At 44.5% G+C, this 15,831-nt stretch overlaps 1 protein-coding gene across 2 annotated transcripts in view; it reads left to right on the forward strand.

The window, feature by feature from the left end:
- Nucleotides 1–6,317: 6,317 nt before the first annotated feature.
- Nucleotides 6,318–15,831, forward strand: part of ZCCHC7 (zinc finger CCHC-type containing 7) — a 215,735-nt gene continuing 206,221 nt past the window's right edge. Inside the window, exon 1 of one of the 2 annotated variants that reach the window (XM_053291295.1) lies at nucleotides 6,318–6,512. The gene's annotated coding sequence lies outside the window, so the exon portion shown is untranslated. Of the gene's footprint in view, nucleotides 6,526–15,831 lie in introns of both variants that reach the window. The other variant, XM_053291294.1, reaches the window with a different exon arrangement.

A 15,831-nucleotide genomic window follows, 5' to 3' on the forward strand; every position in this document is an offset into this window, starting at 1 on the left:
AAGATCCAGTGTTGGGGAAAGGATAATCTTTTAAGTGTGAGCCATCTGTTATCACACATGGACACACTCTTCTAAAAGATATACCATAACTGCAAGTATTTAGAGGTTTCATCATTTATTTTCACCACTTTTTGGAGGGTTAAATTTTACATAGCTTTTACTAGGAAATGTTCTTCTACACTTACCGCTCCTTTAGGAACATATTTGAGCCTGCGTGGTAAGTGAAGCTTTCACACATAATGACTCTCTCATCTATAGATAAACCAAGCCTGAACACCACCAGAAATTATACAGAATAACAGTTATGTGTCAGTCACCTTAAGTGGCACAGCGGGGAAATGCTTGACTAACAAGCAGAAGGCTGCTGGTTCGAATCCCTGCTGGTACTATATTGGGCAGCAGTGATATAGGAAGATGCTGAAAGGCATCATCTCAAACTGCATGGGAGGAGGCAATGGTTAACCCCTCCTGTATTCTACCAAAGAAAAACCACAGGGCTCTGTGAGCGCCAGGAGTTGAAATCGACTGGACGGCACAGTTTACCTTTATAAACTATGTCATTTTATGCAGGAAAATTTGTAACCAGATACTGGAAGTCTCTTGCTTTTGAGCTGAAGTCATTGGGTATAATCCAGAGAAAATATTAATGCCCAGTTCCTATTGAAATAAATTGGACTTAGCCATTCCTAAACTACTTAGAACTGTACTCAGTATGTGTAACTATAAAGATCAAATGACATGTTACCGTAAATTTGCAGTCTGGGCCTACATCTAAGGTAAAAGTAAAGTGTGCTGTCAAGTCGATTTAGACTCCTGGTGCCCACAGAGCCCTGTGGGGTTTTTTTGGTAGAATACAGAAGGAATACCATTGCCTCCTACCGCATAGTCTACATGCTTTTTAAAATAAGTTAAAACAGTAGTTGGGGGTGGGGCAGTCATGACAATGGCACACAGGGAAGGGGAGTTTCAACCCCACCCCCCAAACAACACAGTCACGTCCACACAAGGAAACTTCCTTTCTAAGGTTAGTAACCGCTAATAGCATGGGAAGAAAGGATTAAATATCCTCTTCCTGCACATTAGGAACATAGGAAGCTGCCTTATACCGAGTCAGACCATTGGTCCATCTAGCTCAGTATTGTCTACACAGACTGGCAGCGGCTTCTCCAGAGTTGCAGGCAGGAATCTCTCTCAGCCCTATCTTGGAGATGCCAGGGAGGGAACTTGGAATCTAGATGCTCTTCCTGGAAGGGATCCATCCCCTTAAGGGAATATCTTACAGTTCTCACACATCAAGTCTCCCATTCATATGCAACCAGGACAGACCCTGCTTAGCTAAGGGGACAAGTCATGCTTGCTACCACAAGACCAGCTCTTCTCTCATAATTATTGTCTCACTTCTAATCCCTCCACCCATGTGTAACTCTACATACACACAGCCAAACTATGCATTCATCATAAAAAAAGTTGGATCTTAAAGAGAAGAATAGGCATCAGCTCTAACAATCTGCTGCCAGCTTACTTCTATAAAACAGTGCGTATACATGTAGTCTATATGCATGGACAGTAGGGATGTGCAAGGAACTGGCGGCTGCTGGTTCGAAGGTGGGAGGGATACCTTTAGGGACCAGGAAGGGTGCTCTAACCCCCCGGTCACATTTCACCCCCCTGGTGCTGTATTAAAAAAACATTCCCATAGGGTGGCAGCGTACCTTCTTGCTGCCCCCGTGCACGTTGGACCGGAAGTACCCATGTCACACGCACACATGTGCACAGAGTACTTCCAGGGTTGTCTGTAAAAGGGCCTCTGAACCAATTCATGCACATCCCTAATGGACAGTGTAACAGTGGAGCTGTGAATTCAGATGACGCTGCAGCTCTTCTGTAAGCTGGGAAAATTAGAGCTGCTTGTCTGCCAGACTTTGGAAGGAGAGGTCAGATTATTCAACATCTTTTACAAAGGGCTCTTCCATCTTCTCTAAAAATCATGTATGGGTAATAGAATTGTTCCTAAATGTTAGATTTCAGTGTGGATGAATTACTTAATCAGTAGATAGAACAAAGACAATCTTTGCTGTAGTTGCTAGAGTTTCCATTAAAAGGTATGCCGTTCCAAAGGAACAAAACTGATGCAATTATGACGTTAGCAGTAGCTGTAAGACTGATAGAGAGGCTGCAGCTACTGAGCTGGGCTTTCACTTGCTCTCATGCATTTATTGATAGATTTGCAGTCACTTGGCAGGCCCCCAAATGTTGCCAGGCCTTTAAGGTGGAGATATCTTCTCTGCAGTCCATGATAAAACCATGTGCAAATCTGTATGGTTGTTGCTGAGGGTCACTTTACACTGAGAAACCATTGCAGAGAGGCTGCCAAAATTAATGCTTACATAGCCATGCTTTTTTCTACTTCCTACACTTATTATAATGCATTTTTGCATGGCTTCTGCCTAATGATTGAGAGGCGTACATGAATGGGCACAGGAAGGGGAAGACTCACTGGCAAGATACTAACTAGCATAGATGAGGTTGAGGCCTCGTTCAGATATGCAGGTATTCAGTGTGTTGTGTGACACTCCAGTCCCCCCATATTCTACCTTGTCCTTATAGGCCTGCTGTGTCAAGGCAAATATTTGCAGCCTACAAAGAGACAGATCAGTCATGAAAGGCAGGCAAAACAGTGGGAATCCAGCTCAGTAATAGTAGCTGAAGGAACACAGTATTTATTTATTTATTTATTTATTTTTGCATTTATATACCGCCTTTCGTTAAAAGACAACCCCAAGGCGGTTTACAAAAGTTAAAACATACAATAAAAAGGCAATAAAAACATCAAGCTAAAAAATTTAAAAACATATAAAAACAGGCATAAAACCAATACGACAGGTAAAAACACACAGAAGCAGCAGTAAAAACGATTATGTAAAAGCCTGGGTAAAAAGCCAAGTCTTTACAAGCTTTCTAAAAGCCGTGATGGAGTCCAAGGAATGAATGGCCACTGGGAGAGCATTCCAGAGTCTAGGAGCAGCAACAGAGAAGGCCCTGTCCCGAGTGCACGACAGCCGGGCCTCTCTCATTGTCAGCACACGGAGCAGGTCCCCCTTAGATGTCCTCGTCAAGCAGGCAGCAATCCTTGGGAGCAGGCGGTCCCTCAAATACCCCGGGCCCAAACCGTTAAGGGCTTTAAAGGTCAAAACCAGCACCTTGAATTGGACCCGGAAACGAACCGGCAGCCAGTGCAACTCTTTCAAAATGGGGGTGATGTGTTCCCAACGGGCAGCTCCGGATAAAACCCTCGCTGCCGTGTTTTGCACTAGCTGCAGTTTCCGGATATTCTTCAAGGGCAGCCCCACGTAGAGTGCGTTACAGTAATCCAGTCGCAATGTGACTAAGGCATGGGTAACCGTGGCCAGATCTGCCTTCTCGAGAAAGGGACGCAGCTGGCGCACTAGCCGAAGCCGTGCAAAGGCACCCCTGGCCACCGCCTCCAGCTGAGCTTCCAAAAGCAGAGCCGGGTCCAGTAGTACCCCCAAGCTGCGTACTTGCTCCTTCAAGGGGAGTGCAACCCCATCCAGAACCGGTAAAATCTCCTCATCCCGATTGGCTCTCCTACTGAACAACAGTACCTCCGTCTTATCTGGATTCAATTTCAGTTTGTTAGCCCACATCCAACCCATCACGGCCTCCAGCCCCCGATTCAGGACATCCACCGCCTCCCTAGGATCAGATGACAAGGAGAGATAGAGCTGAGTGTCATCTGCATATTGCTGACAACTCAGTCCAAATCCCCAGATGACCTCTCCCAGCGGCTTCATGTAGATGTTAAACAGCATGGGGGACAAGACCGATCCCTGCGGGACCCCACAGGCCAACAGCCACGGGGCCGAGCAGTAGTCCCCCAGCACCACTTTCTGGACCCACCCCCCAAGAAAGGACCGGAACCACTGCAACGCAGTGCCTCCGATTCCCATACTCGAGAGGCAGCCCAGAAGGATACCATGGTCGATGGTATCGAACGCCGCCGAGCGGTCCAACAGAACCAACAGGGACGCACTCCCCCTGTCTAGTTCCCGGCGTAGGTCATCCACTAGAGCGACCAAGGCAGTCTCAGTCCCATACCGGGGGCGGAAGCTAGATTGAAAAGGGTCCAGATAATCCGTATCATCCAAGACCCTCTGCAGCTGGGACACCACCACACGCTCCATCACCTTGCCCAAAAAGGGAAGGTTAGACACAGGTCTATAGTTATCCAGGTTGGAGGGATCAAGGGAGGGCTTTTTAAAATAGTGGTCTTACCACCACCTCCTTGAGGCACGATGGCATCCTGCCCTCCCTTAATGAAGCATTAACAAGTTCCCATCTTCAACACACCTAAAGATGAACTCTCATCTTAAAGGACTAACAAGATTTTGAAACCTGCAAAATGAAAGAAGAACTATCAAGAAAAGCAAGAGGGAAAATGAGAGGCCACCTCGTAGATTAATAAGTGGTAGATGGAGGAACACACTAGTGCTCATAAGCACATCAGCCAAGGAGAGCTATTTCCAGCTTCTTCAGTTGCCATACTTTAAAGCACCTTTTTGCAGAAACTATAGCAGCTACAACAATGTTTCTTATTATTCTGCTTACTGACTATGTTGTTGAGAGTGATGGGACAGACAGTAAGAACATCCTTACCCTCTCTCCTGCTGTTGCTTCCCTGCAACTAGAAGTATCTTGCCTCTAATGAATTCTGAAATTTACGGGGAAATCCCTATTATAAGAATAGGGCATTAAATTATCTACACAGAGTATTGTCTGGGATAAAGAATACATTCCGGAAATAATCAACTTCTGTAGAAATAAGAGAGGAAAATACAACACTGCACCCTTTTAATGCATTTGTCTGAACTAGTTATGAATTTAACAAATGTGGCCAGGATCTAAAGAATAATGCAACTAGTTCTATGCACCTAGAGGCAGCTTCAGACTTTTGGTTGTCACTCTCTCAAGCCATATAGCAAGCCATTTTTGAAACTCAGGAGTTTCCAAATACACCTTGTGATATGGCACAATGGTCACTGCTGTTCAAAAATCCCAGAGTGTGCACATTTGCCTAGTCCAGCTTTTTAGTTTCTGTTCTTTGCTACCTGCTGCAGTAGGAGAACCTGAAGATAGTTCTGATAAGGTTTAGGCCAGTGGTTCCCAACCTGGGGGCATCCAGATGTTGCTGAACTACAATTCCCATCAGCCCCAACTACAATTTATTGTGGCTGAGGATGATGAGAGTTGTAGTTCAGCAACAACACAGAGGCCTCCAGGCTATCACAGAATAAAGAGAGCTTATTAAGTGATATAATTTCAGTTTGCAGAACAAGAAGACCCCCAGGACTCCGTTATCATAAATACATGAGAGAACTCATATACCTTTCTACCTTGCAGAGATTAAGATAAAGACACATAGTCCCTACCCTCATTTCCAAGGGGGCCACTCACTGCCTGATTCTATCACCCTCTCTCATGACACATTCTGACATACTGATTTATTTTATTTTACTTTACATTTTTTATATCCCACTCTTCCTCCAAGGAGCCCAGAGCAGTGTACTACATACTTGAGTGTCTCTTTCACAACAACCCTGTGAAGTAGGTTAGGCTGAGAGAAAAGTGACTGGCCCAGAGTCACCCAGCAAGTCTCATGGCTGAATGGGGATTTGAACTCAGGTCTCCCCGGTCCTAGTCCAGCCCTCTAACCACTACACCACGCTGGCTAGATAAAGACCCTTCTCAACTTGCTGGACACCAGACCAGGTTTATTCACTTATTCTACAGTAGCCTGTCCAGCACCGGCTCCAGGAGCAGTAAACTAACTATACCAGTTTATAAACACACACACACTCGTTTTAAAGGAGCTGGTGACAAGCGCTCCCTGGCTGAGGTTCTTCTTGTGTCTTGTCATCTTTTAGGGCACACATGGGTCTTTCTGTAGCCCTTGGAAAGGTGCGTTTCAGCCAAAGCAGCAAGCACTAGCCAATAGTCTTCCGCCTTTTCAGTACTGGGACCCACCTTTAACCCAATGTGTAGCATGGCGCCCACTTCCACCTGAGTCTTTTTTCTACTTGCTCTTTCCCCCCCTCTCTCCGCGTGCGTTTTAATTGCCAGGGGAAGCGCGTACCTCTCCTCTCCCTCCATCCGTTCTAAAATTGCAGGTCAGCGTGACGTCAGTAGCACAACTCCTCCCCCTATTAAAATCATGAGGAAGTAGTCAAGCCTCGGCTACAGGAGCCCGACTCAGTCAATGGCGCGTGCACACTTTCGGCGCTCGCGGCCTCACTCAACGATCGCTCACGCGCGAGGGGATGCGCTTGCGTCTCGACGGATTATCAAAGGCGCAGGCGCAAGAATGTCTTCTTTTCCTCCTCAGCGGGCGGAAGTGTAGCCCAACGTGAAGAGGAAGAAGAGGGAAAGGGGGAGGGTCGTAAGAGGCGCCTGTTCCGGTCGTGAGGGGGGTTTCCTGGTCGCAGCAGGCAGCGCTAGTGAGTAACGCGGGTGAGCGAGCATGAGAGCGGAATGGGTTTCATTTTCCCTCTCCCCCATCTCCCTTCGCCCCTTCCTCAAGCCGGCTGTGGAGTAACGCTTCTTACCCGTCTCCCCCGCCGTCCTCAACACGCTGCCCTTCTTCTGTAGGGCTTCCACTTGGCCAGAATTTCATCCTCTTGGCCAGTTGCCAGAGCGCAAGGGTGTGAAAGGGCGGGGAGGGATTGTCACTTTTATTATTCCTTCAATTTGTATCTAATGGTTTTATTGTGGGGAGGCATTCTGGCCATGGTCGAAGGCACTATGTTTTCACGTTTTGGATTATCGTGTAAACAGGTGATTCGTTTCAGAAGATAAAAGCATAGATCAGAAGAAGTTTGTTATGAAGTCCTTCCCCCTTTAAAAATTCACTTGTTCAGAGAGATGCTGCCTGAGGTGCCAGCCAGGATATTTGAGAAGAAAACATGACCACCCTCTTCTCCCAGTTCCAAGCTGTAGAAAGATGCCCCTTCCTCTCCCCAACAGTTTACCAACGTCTAAAACTGAATCAGACCACTGGTCCATTTAGCATATTATTTATTGTTTACGTTGAATGGCAGCTGCTCTTCAGGGTTTCAGACAAGGGTTTCCCCCAGTCCTACCTGAATATCAGAAATTGAACCTGAGACTTTCTGCATGACAAATGTGGGGTGGGGAAATACCAGGAAGGGTGCTAATGCTGAGAAAGCCTTCTATGAGGTAAAAACAGTCCAGGAGTCTGTGGTACTTTAGACTAACATTTCTTGTGGTATGCATTTTCTAAAGACAAATCCTTGTTTCATCAGTTGTGTGGATAGTTTTAATCGTGTTTTTAATCTGACTTTTTAAAAAAATTAATTTTATTACTTGTATTTGTGTCTATGTTATTGTTGTAAGCCTCTCTGAGCAGTATTGCACTGGAGGGGTGGGGTATAAATATTTTAAATAAATAAATAATAAATGTGCACATGTGCATAAAATACAGAACATCTAGCATTTTATATTGCACTTTTCAAGAATTCAGAACTTCTTCATATACATTGGACAGGATCCAGATTAGGTAAATTGTAGTCCCATTGAAACGGATGAGATTTAATTTGGTCATGACTAATTTGCCTCATTTATTTCAATGGTGCTTAGGCATGACTAACTTAGTCTGGATCCTGCACAGTGCCTCTATATTCCTTACAGCAAAATAGGCCAGTGTTCTCTAAATCCTTTTTTATTTTTTAAAAACATGCATGTACTGCTTTTCATCAAGAAGTTTTCAAAGTGATTTAAAAAGCAAAAGAAAATGGAAGATGGTTCGCTTTCCTAAAAGGGCTCATTGTTTTAAAAAGCCACAAAGGAAGCACTAGCAGCTGTCACTGTAAAGTTCCTATGCTAGGCTGAATACGGACAGTTGCTCCCAACACCCTGTTAAATACGTGAAAGTTACCACTCTAAAAGGTGGCCCTTACTATTTATCACTCTAAAAGAGCCCCTGGTGGTGCAGTGGTAAAACTGCCGCCCTGTAACCAGAAGGTTACAAGGTCGATCCTGACCAGGGGCTCAAGGTTGACTCAGCCTTCCATCCTTCCGAGGTCGGTAAAATGAGTACCCAGAATGTTGGGGGCAATATGCTAAAATCATTGTAAACCGCTTAGAGAGCTCTGGCTATAGAGCGGCATATAAATGTAAGTGCTATTGCTATTGCTATTGCTACTTGTTAGCAGTATATTGTTTATGGGGGAGAGATCCCCGCAAGTGAGAGAGAGGGTTGCTTGAGGTCACCAAATGAGCTCATTGGAGACTTTCAAGCAGAACACAGTCTTCTACCTGGATAAAAAGAGAACTTTCAAAACTGTGATTCTCTTGTATTTATCAGGGAAAAGCAATTGGTGCTATTCAACCTCAGCACATCATCCCTCCAGTGGCTGTTGGTGGTGTCTACTTTGTGTACCTTTTTAGACAGAGGCCTTTGGGGGCAGGGAACAATCTTGTTTTCTATATAAACTACGTTAAGAACTTTTGTTGTTGTTGAAAAGCAATATATAAATAATAGTATGTAATTTTCAGAATATTTCACTGCCTGCTTAATATATCTGATGAAGTAAGGTTTTGCTTAACACAATATATTTGCCATTAAGTTGGCACAAGACTGAATTTTGATTGTTTTTGTTACAAAACCATGTCTACTCATCTGAAACTTGTCTCTATAATGGGATACATATTTTTTTCTTAACTCTCAACTAAATTTGTTTTTTAATCTGGCAAATTATGGTTAGTGGGACAGAGCAGAGTCATAAAAGGGCTTATTGTCATGCTTCTTGGATTCACAAACAATGTGGCTAAACTGTCCATAATGAGCTTTCTTCGCATTGGAGGAGGCTGATTCCAGGCTAATGTGTGCACTGAAAAATGTTCACGTGTGATATAGGAGGGATTATTATTGCCAATTTTGCTTTTCCTTCTGCAGCCCTCTGTGCCTCCTAAATATATGTTCCAGAGGGTTCAATTACTCTCAGGGACATATTTTTGAGAGGCACAATGGACTGCAGAGGAAAGGGGAAATTGGCAAATATGGTCTCTCTCCTGTTATGCATGCAAAATGTGTTTTGGTGTAAGATTAATCTGGATGTCAACTATCACTCTCAAAAATATAGGTGTCAACACTGCCTTCAAATCCATTTTGTTCCTCTTGAGGAGAAAAGGTTATAAGTATTATTTTTGAAGAATTTGATGTTTCACAGGGGCCTTGGGGGCAGGAGATCATATTTTTACATTGTCTGGTGATCCTGCATTTTGAGATAGTTAACTATTGCTCTCAGCAGATAAGAGTTGATAGCCAAGTACCTTTTATTTAACCAGCTTTCCCTATTATTTAAAACACTTTGTAACAATGAAGAGGTGGTCTTAACTCAAAAACTTGCATATGGTGGAATTGTGTGGAATTTTCCTCTAAGGAGAGTAAAACCAAACTGTCCCTGTTAAGCCACTGCTAAGGCCATAGGCACACTGACACTGCTCTCTCAGCTTTAGTTTCTCAACTGAAAAAGGAACTATTATTATTAATAGTCATCAACATATTTTACAACATCCCAAATGAGATGAAGTACAGTATGATATTCTAAAATATGTCACTGAAATTATAAATGCTGTCAGGACAAATTTGGCCCATAATAAACACCAGCCTCTTTGCTTTTCACTGGGAAGACTGTAAACCCCAAAGCATTTTCAACAGGCACCACACCCTTCCTACCATTTTGTTGTCCTTATGGTTGTGGAAATTACTATCTATAACCCTCAGATCATCACCAGAGTTCTACTAGCAGTACTGCATAGTAAATGGCTTTTGAGTTGTTGCTAGCAGGAGAAACCCAGCTTGCTTCCCATTTGTATCATGAGGATATTCTGTAGACCAGGATTACTCAACTGCTACCCTCCAGCTATTTTTGGAATACAGCTCTCAACATTCCCAGCCAGTGGTCAATAGTAAGGGATGATGGGAGTTGTAGGCCAGCAGCTGCAGCAGGGCTGAAGCTAAGTAGCCTTCTCTGAACAGTGAGAATTGTTCATGTATTTATCCAGCTATAAATCTGCTATTCTATCATTAAAACTATATGACTCTCCCGTTTTCAGTTTTCTTTCTCTCTCCTGCTCTGTGTGTGTGTGTGTATACACACACACACACACACACACACACACACACACACGTATGTTGGTTCTCAAATGCTTGCAATGAGTGCTCAGAGTAAACTAAAAATTATGCAGGGACTCATGGAAGGAGGAAGAGTACTCTTAGCAGTATTAGTGCAGTATTTTTTACATCAGCCCTGCAGTATTGTTCACTATTCTTTAGTGAAATACAGTTTTTACTTAATTCATACTGAGAACCTATTTCATATATTCCTCTCCCCAGAAGGGAAATAGATTAGCAATTCAAAATACATAAATTCGGTTTGGAGGAGTAGTGCCAAGTGCACTGTAAATAGCTCTCAATGCCTGCATGCAGTAGTATCTTTTAAGAAGAAATTATGGATACTTCTTCCACAATATTAGGTTGCTAAGTTTGTTTGGATAAAGCTGTGGCATATTTGATCACACTTATTGATGTATTTCTTTTCCTGTTGACTATAAAGTTATCTATCTATCTATTTGTCTATAATTCTCTAAGGTGTACCTGTGGCTAATACCATGTGTGGAAGCTCTCGTGAGCGTTCGCGAGCAGAAGCACCGTGGTGATTGAGCAGTGGAGGTTCCATAGGCAGATAGGGAGGAGGAGCCTGTGATGGTTAAGGACAGTTGGAATGCAACTTTTACTGGTCAGAAGATGTTCTTGATTGTAGAGGAGAGGAATCTCTCTCTATGTCTGTATATCTATATCATTATTATTTATTCAATTTCTATACCGCCCTTCCAAAAATGGCTCAAGGCGGTTTACACAGAAAAATAACAAACAAATAAGATGGAACCTTGTCCCCAAAGGGCTCACAATCTAAAAAGAAACCTAAGATAGACACCAGCAAGAGTCACTGAAGGTACTGTGCTAGGGGTGGAGAGGGCCAGTTACTCTCCCCCCGCTAAATAAAGAGAATCACCACATTAAAAGGTGCTTCTTTGCCAAGTTACCAGCGGTCTGCCATCATCTATCTAAAAGGATAGTGGGTCTGCGAACAGAGAGGTCATGAGGGAGGAAAGAGCCCCTTCAGGATAAGGAGGCTGTCATTGTGTGAATTACATTAGGAAACAAAATGAATAATATCGGTTAACTCAAAAATGGGGAGGGAGAGAGAGAAGACAGAGGGGAAGAGTGATTGGAGGAGAGAGAAGAAGAAGGGAGGGGAAGAGAGAAAGAAGGAAGGCCAAAGAACAGGCCCGAGCCTGTCAGCGACCTGAGGGGAACGAGCAACCATGGCAGCGCCTATTGGCAGCATGGAAGAGACCAGTCAAGCATTGCTGCTGTTTGGGGCTATCAAGGCCATTGGCGGAGGCAGGCAGGCAAGAGACGGGTCTGGGCCTTTCAGCGGCCTAAGGGGAACAAGTAGCCATGGTAGTGGCGGCAGCGAGGAAGGGCCCAGTCAGCTGTGGTTGCTGCTGCTCCTGTGGGGGGGAGCGGGGCTCAGCTGAGGGTGGGGAGGTCTCTGGGGGTAGGGGGCTGCAGCTTGGCCAATAGGCACAGCAATGCTGCATCCGTGACCAAGAGGGGTGAGGGGGGATGGAAGCAACCGGATGGAGGAGGAGGAAGAGCAGGTGTGTGGCTCAGGTGAGGGGGGCTGGGGCGGGATGAAGGGAGCAATCAAGTTCTAGCGCGCAGATGCTCTGCGCATGCAAGCTAGTACAATTTAAAAGATGTGAAAAGAGCCTTTGAACATATATACTGTGCATTTCTCTTTTTTAGGGGAGGGGTGACCATGTACAAAGAGGCTACCACCTAATGGTGTCTGTAAACAGCACAGAAAGAAAGACAGAAGTACAGTATTACATTGAAAAGCTGTGAACAGTCTCTGAGCTTACACAGAGTAGCCTTTTCTCTTTTAAAACACAGACTCCCACTTAATTGTTACTGTCTCTTTCTTGCTGTACTGTAGTTTTCTTCAATCTAAGGCCTGGTGGCTTGTGGTGGCCTCCATCAACTCTGTGCCGCTCCCTGACTATTTTGGGGGCCTATGAGAAGTTTCAGCCAAAGCTTATAGGTTTGCACAGTTCCTCTGGAACCATGTGGAGATGATCATTCTCACCATTCTGTGCTGTCCAAGCACTCCTTTAAGGGAAACGGAGCCCTTTTGCACTCCTGCAGCATCTTGGAAAGCATGCACAGAGTGCTGGAAAGGGTACTATACCGGCAGCCACTGATCCTGTCATTGAAGCTACAGAGGGACTGGCTGACTCACCAGTCCAAGATGCTCCTCCTGCCACTGCTGCTTCCACTCCTCCTCCTCCAGGCTCAGCTGCTGTGCTGTGACGGAGAGAGAGAGAGAGAGACCAAGCACGCCTGCCTGGCCCAGTCGCAGCCTGTATGCCACTTACTGCTGGCCCTCCTTCAGCACCGAGTTACCCAGCTGTCTCCTTTCCTGGTTCTTTCACGCTTTTCTGGGAGACGAAGCAAGACAACACTATAGCTTGCCTCCCAGAAAAGCGTGAAAGAACCAGGAAAGGAGACAGCTGGGTAACTCAGTGCTGAAGGAGGGCAGTAGGAAGTGACATACAGGCCGCGATTGGGCCAGGCGTGCTCTCTCTCTCTCTCCCCCCCCGTCACAGCACAGCAGCTGAGCCTGGAGGAGGAGGAGTGGAAGCAGCAGTGGCAGGAGGAGCATCTTGGACTGATGAGTCAGCTAGTCCCTCTGCAGCTTCAATGACAGGATCAGCTACTGATCCTTCCTATTACCCTTCCCAGTACTCCTCCTGGTAGGCAGACAGGGCAAGAAGGGAAAGTGGGCTGCCGTGTGTGGCCTCTGAACAGTCTGCGCTCTCTTGCCATCATGCTGCAGCAACTGGGCCTGGAGGATGAGGCGCAGAAGCAGTTGTGGTGAGTGGTGTCCCCAACAGCCATCTAGATGCACATGGCATCTCAACATAGAAGGGGCAGGGCTTGTAATAGGGGGAAGGGAGTGGGTGGCAAGGGTGAACAACTGATTCTTCACCATCAGCTTCTCTGCTGCATATTTGTATGGCTATGATGGAAACAATGCTAGCTTTGATAGCAGTAGAGAGTCCCTGCATGCCATGAGCTTCCTGTAATGAATCTTCATATATATATATATATATATATATATATATATATATATATATATATATATATATAAAATTCTCTAAAACATACCCGTGGCTAATCCCATGTGTGGCAGCTCTTGCAAGAGTTTGGAGAGCTGCCAGATAGCCACAGGGACAGGGAAGAAAACAGCCATGGTGGCTGGCAGAGGCGGCCTGCTGGTAGAGCTGCGCCAGTGGGATGAGGAGGTGAAGCTGCGCCGGCAGGCGGAGGCCTCTGGCTGGCTGACAGGAGGAGGTGGTGGATGGGCGGGAAAGTAAGCGCTGGTGGCCAGCTGGTGAGAAAACGATGGTGGCGGTGGGTGGGAGAAAACAGCTGGGCCAAACTAGAGGTGCAGATGCTCTGTGCCCGGGCTAGCTAGTTTAGTATATTAGTATAAATATTTGTAGTGGTATACAATTTTGGGTCATTTAAATAAAAATAGGGTTATTCAGCCTTGATTCCAGAACCACACACCCCCACACCTAAAACATAGTTTACTATGGGGAAAATTGGTTCTGAGTTAAGACATTTTGACTTAAAATACAGTTTTGCGGAACCAATTTGTCATAATTCTAAGGACTGCCTGTAGATAGATATTGGAGATACAGCAGGCAGAAATCCATCATATACATCAATAGCAAGTGGGTGGTGACGTTGCACCTGTTGAATTTCTGCCTTGATGCATGCCATTCCAGCCTAATGTATAGATGAAAGACCAAGGTACAGCATGGATACTCTCTGCCTAATTTATAAAACTAATATAGTATGTGTGACTGTATAAATTATTTTCTGCTGGCATGGTGCAGACATTAGGGTGACTACTTTGACTTGCAGTCTCCATGCTTTTTAGAGCATGAGTGAAAATTGTAAGCATCTGAATTCTCATCGTAAACCAAAGGGATTTTGATATTTTATCTCCTTTGTATGAAGGGAGTGGTTATTACTTACTCAAGGAATTTTGTGTGAGAAATACCTTCACTGGCTAAGGCTCATAAGAATGAGCTCAAAGTGTGGAAAATTAAGTCCCTCCTAGCATGCATTGTGTTCTTTTGAGCTGCAAGCCACCTGCTGTAATAATGCCAGGGCCCGTTAGCTTTACTTAAGATTTGGAAGTTTAGCCTCTTCTTTCTGGTGTTATTACAGTTTATGGGTTTTCAAAAATGTGAAATGTGCTTTTTATTAGAGTGTGTGGTCTTTGAAAAAGTCTGTAAGATATTCATTATACGTGTCCCAAATCCCCAGAAAAATGGGAAAATGTAGGACAACCCTGGGGTGTGGACCTACAGTCTAAAACGTCATTATAAGCCTAAACTTATAGTGAGCTCATTGTTTAGTACTTCACAATTTCTCTTAGTTCAATACTTTACAATGGACCTGCTCAGATGTCACGTGAAGCCAATATTATACCTTGGCTTTCTGTGGTGACACCAAGCCTTGAGAGCACACATTTCCTCTCCCTGATTTGCTCAAGGCTTGGAAGAAGAAGGAAAACTATCTATATTTATATTCCACCCAAAACTTGTGTCTCTGAGCAGTTTACAATGAAGAATTCTGCTTCCAGTTGTAGTTAAGAAGCCCAAGATTGCTTAAGAAGTTCTGAACTGACCGATTCTGGTTTATTCTGTCCAAAGTTGCAAAATAAACCATGATTTGAACTTGACTTCAAACCTTGGGTTGAGATGGTGGTTTTATTTTTCAATTCCCACAACCTTCAAGGGCATAAAAAAGACATAGAGGACTGAAGAGAGAGTGAGGTTGTTGAAATGTTTGCTTCCCCTGCTGTGCATGTGGAGTGTTGTTTGGCATGTGCTGCGTTAGTCAGGAGATCAGTCAGTGAAAGAATTTAAACAAAAATTGTAATACACTATGATTACTTAACAATACTATGTAAGTTTTTTTTTTGTAAATGATTCACTAGACAACTCCTCTCTTTGGCTTCTATTCTAGAATGTTAAGGTCATCTTATAGTTCCTTTTTTTTTTTTAAGGTCAAACAGCGACCGTGGTCACTGCTTCTCTTCCATTTAGAAAACCCTGCAGTTATAGCAGGCATCCAGTTGGAGAAACTTTGCTAAGCTACTATTCTTAATCCTGTCTACTTCAGGGCTAGGGACAAGCAACCCTTTCTTGCCTTGCTAACATCTTGCCTTGCTAATATAAGTTGCCTGCTTAACCGGTGCCATAAGGAAGTGGCATTCTTGACTTCATAGAACAGTTAGCATTGTCTCCTGTTAACTGAGCAAGGAGGCACCTTTTTAAAAGTGGCGATTCTCTTTATTTAGTGGGGGGTGGGGAGTAACTTGCCCTATTCCTCCCTAACACAGCATCCCTCAAGTGGCTGTTGTTGGTGTCTATCTTTTGTTTCTTTTTTAGATTGCAAGCCCATTGGGGACAAGAAGCCAATTTTGTTTGTTTGTTTGTTTGTTTCTAAACCACTTTGGGAACTTTAGCTGAAAAGTGGTATTTAAATACTCATCATACACACTATTTTACTGAGGTCATTTGGCCCTAGAACATCTCTCTCCCCCCCCCCCCATCCCTTAATTTGAGCCAGGGTTTGCTGCCAGG

This window comes from Hemicordylus capensis, chromosome 2 (genome assembly GCF_027244095.1).
Source record: "Hemicordylus capensis ecotype Gifberg chromosome 2, rHemCap1.1.pri, whole genome shotgun sequence".
Taxonomy (NCBI): domain Eukaryota; kingdom Metazoa; phylum Chordata; class Lepidosauria; order Squamata; family Cordylidae; genus Hemicordylus; species Hemicordylus capensis.